The sequence below is a fragment of the Molothrus ater genome, chromosome 4 (genome assembly GCF_012460135.2).
Source record: "Molothrus ater isolate BHLD 08-10-18 breed brown headed cowbird chromosome 4, BPBGC_Mater_1.1, whole genome shotgun sequence".
NCBI lineage: Eukaryota > Metazoa > Chordata > Aves > Passeriformes > Icteridae > Molothrus > Molothrus ater.
Genome location: NC_050481.2, coordinates 44565319 through 44577332, shown reverse-complemented (window position 1 = coordinate 44577332; position 12014 = coordinate 44565319). Strand labels below are relative to the sequence as shown.

The following is a 12014-nucleotide window of genomic DNA, read 5'->3' as shown; positions in this document are numbered from 1 at the left end:
CCTTTTTGATCAAGACCACTCAGTGACAGTAAGTGTGAATCTTCTACCACTACTGGTTTCAAACACTCCCTGGATCTTCTTATCTCCCAAGCATTCATGGGTCTTTTCTAGAAAACTACTGGTGACATGGGCCAAAACTCAAGCAGGAAGAATAATTAAAGAATTGTGACAACTCTGTGCCGGTACTTGAGTTCTTCTCTTGTTTAATTTGTTTTTTCAGATGCTGCTGTGTGACTGTGTTCTTGAAACAGGTGCCCTTTACACCTTAGTGACTGGATGTGTGCACTTCAAATTATTTTGATATTTAGCCCATATCTTCTTCTGACAATGAATAAAACCTTTGTGACTCAGCCCACAGCTCCTCTAAGAGAGAAAAAAATCCCAGTTATGGAAGTACTTTGGTTGTGCTACTTTGTTTCTCTCATAATTATATTTCTAAATCTATCTCCTGGATTTCTAAATACAGTACTCGTAAGCAATTGTGTAACACTATACAGGAAAGAGCCAGAAGGGAATACAGGAGGCAATTATTTTCTGGTTGCCTGCACTGTGTGCATTTGGTGGATACTTAATTCAGATTTTCAGCAGTGCTGCTTGTGATTGCTCCATGGCAAATAGAGGATTTTGGTGCTGGAGTGTGTCTAAACTTCTATTTGCTAAAAACAGCTAGAAGTCTACAATAAAAAAAAATGTACCTCTGTGTTATCTTTGACAATTAATCTTTCTGTTCTCACTTCAATCTATTAAAGTAACTGTCCATACTGCAGCATTCTACAAAGACATATTGTCTTTTTTCTTTTTAGTTGCTTTATTTTTGAGGATTGGTTTTGCTTTGTTTAGGGAAACAGGTAAGGAAGCCTAAATAACAGGAAATGAAATTATCACTATATCTTAAGTGAATGAAATGGTCACTATATCTTTAAGTGAATTGGAATGCTCTTCCATTGGAATTGGAATGCTCCCAAGGGAGAGGTTTAAGTTAGAGTCATGGGAACTGGTGAACAAAGCACCAAAAAGCATGAAACCCCAACACAGATGAAGTAAAGATTTTCCAGATGTGGAATTTTTTCTATGGATCAGTAGAGTTAGCTTAACTTACTTAAGCTATAATGATTATTTTGAGAAAAAAAAAAAAAAAAACAAAACCAAAACATGGCTCATTTCTTATCTCTCAGTCTTTTAAGAGAAATAAATGCAATTTAGTTTGCTGAAGATTATTATCTAGATTTGCTTTATGAAAAGACGTCTGTTTCTTATTCATCTTAGTTTGCCTAATGTGGCATACATTGCCTCTCTGGAAATGCCTTTGAAATGTGTTGCAAAAGTTAATACATGTAGCAATTTCTTAGATTGAAACTTTATTGGTTGGTTTTCCAATGTCCATTTCCTCATTAAAGACAAAATGATGCCAAGTTTTGATGACAACTGTACCATGTATGTCTTTACAGTTTTTAGTATGCTCTTTGGTTATGTTTGTGTTTTTATATTCTTATGACATGCACTCATATTTTTCTCTTTGCTATTTACTAAGGTGAAGAATTGCATTGACTTACTTTATTCTGATCATTGGTTGGTTCTCTGCAAATTTTAAGATCCTTCTTGCTTTTGATAGAAAGTTTCCTAACATCTGGACATCTTTTGATGTTGCTGCATAAGTTATATATTATTCTTAATTTGATGATGGATAATCAGTACTGTTTCCTGGGGGAAAACCATGCCTCTTACGAAACAAAGAAACACTCATGCAATAAAAGTATATTAAATGTACATATTAGGACTGAATATTCAGTATACTTTTACTACAAAATACCAGTTTTGACTCATTAAAATCAAACTCAATACTTAGAGACTGTATTGCCTTACTAATTTGGCATTCCAGGCGAGTTTTGGTTTGGTATATAGAGGGTTATGATTTGGGTCAGTCCTGCAAAAGTCATTGGTAAGAACTTTTATTAATTTTATTGAAGAAAGGGTTATATGAATTAATTTCTCTGTTATTAGTTTGTTTAGTCATTTTCTAAAGCTGTGTACAACTTTAGCATCTGCAGTCTACTGAGGTGAGGAGCTCCACATCTCAGTTCTAGATTGCCTGCCCCTGTTTATTTTGAATCTGCCACCTCTGTTTGATGTCCTCTCATTCTTTTATAGGAAGAGACAAGCAATTGCACATAAAATTCAAATGTTTATTGACACAGAGTGATAAAACATGGACATCTATTGTACTGGGAGACAAAAAAAGATGAGGTGCAAAAAACTAACTGTTGAAAGGAACAGCAGGTATTAAATCTGTGACTGAAAAAAGCCAGCCCTACTTCCAAGCTTGGAGAAGAAAATCCTACTCTAACTAGTTTGCCAGGAACAGTGTCTTCTTCATCATCCATTGTTATTGTCTGATCCTGCAACAGCGCATTGAATGACTGCTAAAAGACATTTTCCTACAAATGCTAGGCTGGATCCATGGTTCAAAACACAGGGCCAGACTTAAGTCCTAAGGGCATTCTGTATAAAAAGGACTAGTCTGAGATCTTCTAAAAGGGAGAAAGAAAGAAATTTTAAGAAAACTATATAGCTTTAATTTTCCTGTCACAAATTCACTGACAATGATGAATTTATAGCTGATAAAATTGATTAACCTGATACACATGCTAAAGTTGTACCAGACCAGGTAGATGGGTTACAAATGCGGCGCAGACATTTGCTGAAGGCACACTTGTGCTGACACAAAAAATGTTATCCCACTCACAGACTTAATGTGAGATATACCACCAAAACAAAGCCTTGGCATTCTCTGAGCATTCTGTGGCTTCATCCCTGTTTTGAGAGCCTCCCATGGTAACTACATGAGAAAAATATTTCTGGTGTATTGATGGATTGTTCTGTGAACAGTCTTCTATGTTAACCAATTGATAGATGAATTCTTGACTAAAATCTCAGTCTTTTTCTTATGTGCAATTTGAAAACATGTTCCAGGATAACTCTGTAAATTAGACACCTGCCTAGAAGATGTCATGGCTTATTTAATTATTTTCCTTGCCTTTTAACAGATATTTCAACCCCTCTTCTCTAATTTCAAGCCTGTATTTTGATATGTATTAAAATCCGTGGTTACTTTCCTCTCTGCCTTTCAATTCTGCTCATAGGCAGCTACTAACATGTGATATACCTGGCTAACACTCTGAAACTGGTTACCAAATATTTCCTTTCTTTTAGGCCAACATACTGCAGCAGGTGCAACTCAATCCAGAATTGGCTGGGATATAAATTAATGACCTAACAATTGAATTAAAGAGAATATTCACATGGAGAAACTTTCAGAAAAATCATTTTAGACTGAGATTTAGCAAATCTCTACTTCCAAGCTTAGTCCAAACTCATGTGACTAGAATGATCATCTGCAGGAATAACTCCTTGTAGATTTATAGTTTAGAAACCATTTGGCAATTTTCTCTATCAATAAACTTTTTTTTTTTCCAGTTACATCTTGATTTGTAATACTTATAAATTAAGCAACCACTTCAAGTAATCTGATTCTTTCCTAAAAAGTCATGGAGGGGAAATTCACTAACAGTCAAAATTAACACAGAGGTAGACTGACAGAGGTAATAAAGCATGAGGCAAGTGACTGACTTTGCATATAAGAATTGTACACTGGTGCATTTTAAAGACCATAGGAATCTATCACATATTAGAGAAACAACATTTCATTCAATTACCATTTCCTGATATGTGCAAAAGCAATCTAATTTTACAAGAGTGTTTGGGGAGAAGATTTGAGAAAATGGTTTAAGTTGATGACTAGATATCACAAGCTATTTAAAATCTTCAGGATAATGAAAAAAGCTTCTTGTCAGTGTAGTTGGTACCTTTCAGTTTATAGATAATAAAAGGTCTAGCTGCTCAGGCTGAACACACTATGGGCAGAAGCCACAATTCTCTCAAACATGATTTTTTATAGCAGAAGACAGAGCACAGGTTGACATTTCCATCAAGGAAAAAAGAAACCCCAGTCTGAGGCACCTGTGAGACTGCAGTTACATCCAGACCTACAATTGTCCTGGCAAGGATGGTTCTGCATCAGGAATTCACTTTGCCTCCAGGTGTGCCTTGTCCAAAGTGTGCTTTTGGGTGTCTCTCACCTGAGTTTTCAGCATGTCCTTAAAGAAATATAAATAATCATGTCACAGAATCACAGATAAATAATCATGCCTTCTCATCAGACATCAAAACCTCCCTCTTTTCCCTAAGAATTTTTGAATAGTGACTTTTTTATTCTAGTAAAGTGAGCATTTAAGTACCTCAAGGGTATAAGAAACAAAAAACAAGCTCATGTTCCATGTTTGGAACTGAAACCATTTCTTTCCCTTATTTTTTATCACACAAAAAAAGAAGTTATCTTGTAAAAATTAATTTTAAGTACTTTAAGTTCTTCATATTAAACGTGTTTTAAAATTGTTCAAATGTTTTTTTTTTGTTCATCTTCAACAACTCTGAAACAATTCAGCAGTTCAAGTCCTACTTTCAAAATGAACACAGGAGCATAATATATTCCAGATGTTTTGAATGTTGTCTAGGAATCCAAAGAAGCAAAGAAGAGCATCTTACATTTTTCAGAAATGACTAGGTGTCATCATTATTTTGTGCCACATGCAGACTTTACTGCCGGAAGTAACCTTGACAAGAAATTGTTGCAAAATTAGCAGCTTGTTTTTCATATTCAGGTACCTGAATAACTATTAAAATTTAGTCAAAAGTTAATTTTAAGATTTGGCTGCCTTTAAGAAACTGCCTCTGTTTTAGGACACTGAAAAAGAAAGACCATCACCTGATTTCCAAATCAACAGTCACATCATTACTTTAGAAACCACGACCTAATGACTGCATGTCAGAATTAATTAGGACCAAGTGAACTAGTTTATAGTTCATTTGAATCAACACATGTCTTTGCCATGAACTCAGTCTGAAGAAAATTAGCCTAGAAATAACTTGATTAATTGGTTATCAGCATTCTCTGTTACACTTTCTATAGCCAAAAAAGGGAAGAAAGAACAACTTGATCATGTTTGATTTAAAAGCTATTTTTGGTCAGGGACTACCTCTTTTAGAATGTTTCTGATGTCCAAGTCAAAAAGAGACTACACTGTGGCCTGGGTAATATAAATTCTACAGAGTCACTGTGAAACTGATACCTAACTTTATACTCAGAAGCTACTTGATTAAAATTAATTATATGACACTAGCCAGAATATACTGAGTACCAGTTTACAATCTGCTTGATGGTGTTCTAAAATCTGAACATATTATAATTACTTATAATGTAATACAAAATTGAATTTGCTGCAAGTAACAAATTTGTGGGTCTCCTGCTCTATTTTCTGTTTTGACAACAAAGAGCACAATTTCCACAATATTTTTCTTTTGTAAGTTGGGATTTTACAGTCTGTAAGGGTGGATAAATAAATGATAAAAACTGGCTGGAGAGCAGCTCTATGGAAAAGGCCCTGGGGTGTTGGCAGACATTGAGCTTGCATGAGCCGGCAGTGTGCCCTGGCAGTAAAACGAGCTGGCAGCAGCCTGGGATGGATCAATAAAAGCATGGCTTGTAGGTGGAGGGAAGGGATTATCCCTCTCTATGCAGTGCTTGTGAGACCCCACCTGTAACAGTGAGTCCAGTTTGAGGATCCTCCCAACACAAGAAGGACATTGATAAAAGGGACATGCAGGGGACAGCCACCAAGCAGGTCAGGGTCTGGATCGCTCGGCCCATGAGCTAAGGCTGCAGGACTTGTTCAGCCTGCAGAGATGGCTTTTGGGGTCCTACCAGCAGCTCCCCAGGACTTGACAGTAGGCAACAAGCAGATGGAGCTGGGCTCTTCATATTGTGCATGTGAGGATGACAACAGAGGAGACAAGAGGCATAAGCTGAAACCAGGAAGGACCAGGCTGGACATTAGAAGAATGACTCCTCAGTGAAGACAAGATAGCAGAGGAGCACGTAGCCTACAGAGGTTGCACAGGCTCTCTTCTTGGAAGTGTTCAAAGCTGGACTGGACTAAGACTTGAGCAATCTGGTCTGAACTCAGGGCTGGCCTGCTTGAACAGACAGTTGAAGAAAGAACGTCCAAAGAGAGTTATTCTTTGAATAACTCCTTGAAGAGAGTTATTCTTTGTTTAACTGTGCTGCACTAATAGCTGATGAAGTCTGTTCTTACAATATATCAATCTGTGATTAAATATTATTAATATCAAATATCTTTAAAATAATGCTAATTCTTGGAGTTTTTTATAGTCACATAATTTCTGTGATAAAAACTACTTGTATTAAATAGGGAAGCACATGTTGCCTTACAAACACATTGGATTGAAAGGTTTAGCATGATAGCTGGGAGCAATAATCATTCAGCTGGTATTATATAAAGTTTTATTCCTATCAGGGAACTATCTTGATTTGAATAAGGTAATTTTGTTACTTAAGAAAATACATTAAACTGGCAGAGAAATCAAGGTTTGATTGCTCACCACAGGAATATAAGACACTTGGGCACAGCTTATCTCCTCTAAAATGAAAAAGGACATATGAATATTTATCAAATAAATATTTAAAGTTGTTTCCACAATTAATGAAATCATCAAAGAGCCTGGAAAGCTATTATACCTAAAAAAACCTCTTAAGAATATGATAAAATATATGTATGTATAATACAATGTAAAAATAATAGCCTAGTCTTGTTACTAGCCAGAAATAATTCAGTTAAGCTTCTTTTTCTAAGCATTTAAAGATATAAGTAAATGAGATTATATTAAAGATATGAAAAAACTAAACTTCTTTGAAGATAGCAACAGCATATTTTGACTTAAGAAGCTCTTCCAAAAAATGTAAATGCAGGTCCATACTAATGGCCCATACTTTCTCCACAAAGCAGGTGGGAAAAGAAAACAGAAGCTTACTAAGGAATTTTATGCACAACAGGTTCTGCTAGTTCCCAGATACTGCAGATGTACTTAATCATTATAAAATTTTTTAATGGAAATAGTTTTAGCCTTCCACAAAAGACCTGTTTTCCTGTCCAGGCTGGTACCTGAACTTTTGTGTCCTTCTCCAATGGTACACAGCCTTCTTATCACTGGCTCCCTCAGACCACATGCACACTACTTGGCCCTAACCCACAGTCCTTAAGACTAGCAAAAGTGATATACTAGAGGCAACCATGAGGAGTTTTAGGCATCATCCTGCTTCTAGTGCATTTAGCATGGTTTAAAGGCTTTTATAAAGCTGCAGTCCTAGGACCTCCTGGTTCCTCCAAAACATAAAGAAAATTGCAACAGCACCTTTGGCTTTGCACAGTTCTATGTGGATTTTGAAGTTTGTATGTTTATGTCCACATGCCAGTGCATATGGTATGACTTTTAAAAGTGAAGTAATTTATTCAGAAGAACAACTACACTAGTGTGTGGTTAATAAACCACTAAAAATCAAATACCAAAAATCCTGACATCAGCTATTTTACTGCATCTAGGAAAAAATAAAGAAAACCAAAGAACCAAAAATTATTAGGAAAATTAGCATGAAAGGTCAGCTTTCAGTATCTATTGGCATCATCATTTTTTCTAGTAATAAAACGAATAGCAATGGAATAAAAATATATCTATTAACATCTATTAGTGTTTGGCAGCCATCCATGCATTTTCTAGCAGAGCTTCTCTAACTGTTTTTCAGTATGACAGATTGAAGTATGAGTGCTCCCCTGACATTGTTATTTAGAAAACAAACACCAAATTTTAAAACTGTTGCAACATTGACAATAAAAAAGGATTACCTAACTAGAAGCTAGTACTTCATACTTAGGTCTCACAAAAACTCTAGTGAGACTGTTCTTCTAAAACCAGATAAAACACTTGCTAAATGGAACAATTAATAATTCATTTTGCCTAGTTTATTTTACAATACTGGCTAGAGTTATTGTAAGGCAGCCAGAAAACTAGTAACTGTGCCAATTACCTTGTATTTCTATCCAGTTTATTTAGAAATTGATATCTTGTAGCCAATTTGAATTTTGTAATGTTTGCTCTAGGTTCAAAACAGTTTATTATATGCATGAGCTCTTAATGACTTAATGAAAACAGAGCATCTAGTGAATACTGCTCAGAAATACTGCAGAAAGAATTGCTTTCTCTGGATCTAGAATAAGTTTGTAAAATCTAGTGAAGATTTAATTTTTTTACCCTTTTGATTAGAACTGCAGTTAAATGAAATGGAATGAAAAGACCTCTACCTAATGAACCAAGCATTTGGTCTTTTATGTGGCTGGTTACATGATAGTGAACCCGTGGTACTGGATTTTCCAGGTCCTCCTGCTGTGAGTTCTCACAGACAGCCGACCCACCTTGTCATCACTCCATCACCTCCTGTTCTGCGGCTCATCTCACCATGGGGCTGTGCACCAAGTGTCCTCTGCTGCCTGACACTGACAATAAGAGCCTGTGAGAGGAAAAACCCTCTCATTAAGGCCTCTTTAATCATCTCTGTATTATCTTCCTTCTGAATCAAAAGACAACCAGGAAAATTAACACCAAAGGAGAATAGAACCTGTACTTCATTAAATAGTGTCTTTGCCAGAAATCTAGAATAGATTCAAGGAAAAAAAAAAAAGAAAGAGTTGTTCACTGCTAGGCCCACATTTTAATACTGACACTGGGGAGATTTCAAGATCTGTATGCTGGCAAGAGATCCACTGAAGCTGCTATTTTTTACTGTTCTTCGTGTTTTATCCTCTTGTTGTCTTGCTGATCATCAAAACACGGTGAGAAATGGGCTATCAAATCTGTTGTACTACATATCATGGTCTGACACTTTTATTTGTGCTGAAGTAGATCTCTCTAACTTGATAGTTAGAGAGAATACTGAGATTTACCCAAAAAGGCTGTGCACTTTTCCCACAGTATATTTTTAAAGCACAAGGGAATATTTTGATAGAGTCATGAAAACTCAAAAGCATGTTCAATTCCTATTCTCACTTATTTATTATAATGCTGAACATTATGGACCAATGGTGTTAATATTTACTTAAAATTTGTTTAGGGCTAGACTAAACCTTCTGCCCTGTTTATTGATAGCACATAGTTCCATCACCTCAAGAGAAATAAGCTGTGCTAGTCTGTGACCAGGTGTGGATATTTGCTCTGCCTCTCCCACTGTTGTAGCAATGTTTCTAAGCCACAGAGTTCACTATTCCCTACAAATATTTGAGGATAAATTGGGAAAGCATGAATCAGGTACACAAAGAGGCTTAGGCAATAATTCTAATATTGGCTTAAAGTCATTTCACCTTTGCTTTGGGAACACTACTCCAGAAACAGAAGTTAGCCCTGAATTAGGAAGCTCACAGTGGATTCATTGTACTGAATATTGGTATGTGTGTCAGGAGCTGTCTCGAGCCTGCAGTTAGAGGAGAGTTAACTGATACCATTCATGAAGTCTCATATGTGAATCACATCAGTAAAACAGATGCTGATTTACAGTCATGTGAACCAAAGGTTCAGATGCTGATTATTTTTAGACTATAAATGGAGTCAACACTACAAACTCTGACACATTATTGACAGGTGTGCTAAATTCTCCATCCTTCAAATACCTTCACAATTTTTGTACAGAATTGGAGAACATAAATCACAACAGTCAGCAAGGTGAGCAAAGGCATGCAAATATGTAATTTACTCAAAAGGAAAACAGATGAATCTGAAAAAATAGTGTTTTGAATTTGGTTTCTGGCTTGCATTCTTAATGTAGGCGCCAGCATTACTTGTCCTGAGTCATCTCTTGGCTTGAACCACCATTTTCTCTGACTGTGCATACTGCTTGATCTTAACTTCTACCTCAAAATATTATTTTGAAAGATTTATTTTTCCAACATTGCCAGAAATGTCAACAATATTGAGACTTCTTAAAAATGCATTACTCAGACCTAGCTGATGCCACAGTACATCATTTACAATGCCCCAATTCACACAAGTGGAAGCAATTGGGCTGGTGTTTAGGCATGACCAATGTTCTGCTCAATATACTGATCATTTATAGATTTTTGCCAAAGGCACTTTGCAATTGCATGTTTTACGGCACTTTCCACTATTAAAAAAAAAAAAATTGTTATGCAACTCTTGAGCTATTAATTGACAAAAGCAACAATGTTTTCAGATGTTTGGCTTTGCTCCAAATCTAAAAATGGTATGTGAGTGTTTTGGTTTTTTTGATAAGTACTCCATCTTATGGAGTTTGCGTTTGATGTCAAAATTTACTGCTTGTTGGAAAATATATAAAATTGAAAAAATATTTCATTTCAAGGATTAAAAAATGCTATAAACATAATCAGTAATGTGTGAACTTCTAAGCTGCTTAGGCAGCTTAGTCCATTTAAGAATCTAAATGTTTTGTTGCCTATAGGAAAAACATTTGAAAATATCAAGATATCTGGAGTCTACAGAATAAAAAGTCTTGTTAAAACAGGGGTTTATTTCTGTATATATAAAATTTCTAAACCAGAAACATTGTAATAACAACCTCTTTACTTTCTTGTATTACTTATTCCAGCCCCAGATGGAATCAAACAGTAGTAAGTAGAAAAGAGAGACTTACAAGAGAATATTAGTTCAAATTCTCAAAATGAGAAAAGATGTTTCGCTAGAAATTCTGAGTGCATTTCTATCCAATTGTAATACAATGCCATTCAGTGTCTTTACCTGCAAATTATTAGCTTTGCCAGCAATAAAATAAACAACTTCTTTTTGTTCTTTAATATTTTGTGATACATTTTAGTTTTTTTGTGGTAATATAAACTAGAAAATTTTAGATTGTTGGTATTTCCAAATAAATATCAAAATTAGTATTTCTTTTGTTCTCTTACAGCAGACAAGAAAATATGTTATATTATTTTGAAGGTTTTCACACCTTAGGTATGTCTTTGTCATTCATGACTATAGATAATGTCATTCTGGTGAAGTGAAAGCAGCAATGATCCAACACTGGCAAATTACCTTGCAAAACATGGGATCTGACTGTCTGAATCAAGATCCAATTGCACTTAACTAAAATAACACTTCCTGCTCCTAGAAACAAGTGATTAGGCCTGATCTTAATAATCATCTCCCTCATGAATTCTCAATATTGCAAAATAACCCATCATAATCTCAGGATCTCCTGAGCTGTAGAGTTAAATGAGAGCCAAACCTGATTAAAAGGCAACCATATCTTCATTCTCAGTTTAGCTTGGGCTCATATGCACAGAAATGTCAAAAAACTGACATCATGTGGTATGAACTTCCACTTAATATTTTTAATATTAAATATAATACTGTCCACAGAAAAACATAGCGCAGGAGTCTGACCAGAAAGAAGGAAAAGAGAGAGATGCTTATATGCATATGTACAGGTTATAAAGTCTATTCATTTTATATTATTACCAACACTTACATCATAGGTAGTTTTGACGCCAAAAGATGAAGCATAGATCTTTGAGTTTTATTTTAAAATAGCTACAAATGGTATGGTCAGTAATATATAACTATAATCAGTTTGTATGTTTTGACATAATTTACAACCTCAGAAAAAGAAACGCCAAATAATTCTTCCTATGAAATCTATAAAGTAAGTCTTATTAAATATAGGTCAGAGTTTGGGAATTTCTTCCGAACATCAACAGCAAAAGTAACAACATCCTGAGCAGACAGCTCCATAGCTTTTACAGCACTGACTATTACTGTGGACTTTCTCTGAAACATTTTTAACCTATTCTTCTCCTTTAATAAGCAAAAGAAAAGAAACAATCTGAACCAGGGTAATGCAAGAAAACATCAACAATAAAAATCAGACATAAATCTGAATGCCATGTGGCATATGGATATTTTGAGGTATTTTTCAGGCTATATTCAAAGTACAGTAGCAAATTATAAATTAAATTAAAAGACAAGCAACCAACAGAGATTCTTGAGAGCAATAGTGCTGAGTTCCCTAGTGTTTATCACAA

General features: G+C 35.3%; 1 protein-coding gene across 1 annotated transcript in view; it reads right to left on the bottom strand.

Annotated features, from left to right (window-relative positions):
* The window catches only part of DLC1 (DLC1 Rho GTPase activating protein), a 200480-nt gene that overhangs the window by 116836 nt on the left and 71630 nt on the right, over positions 1 to 12014 (bottom strand). The window lies entirely within an intron of this gene.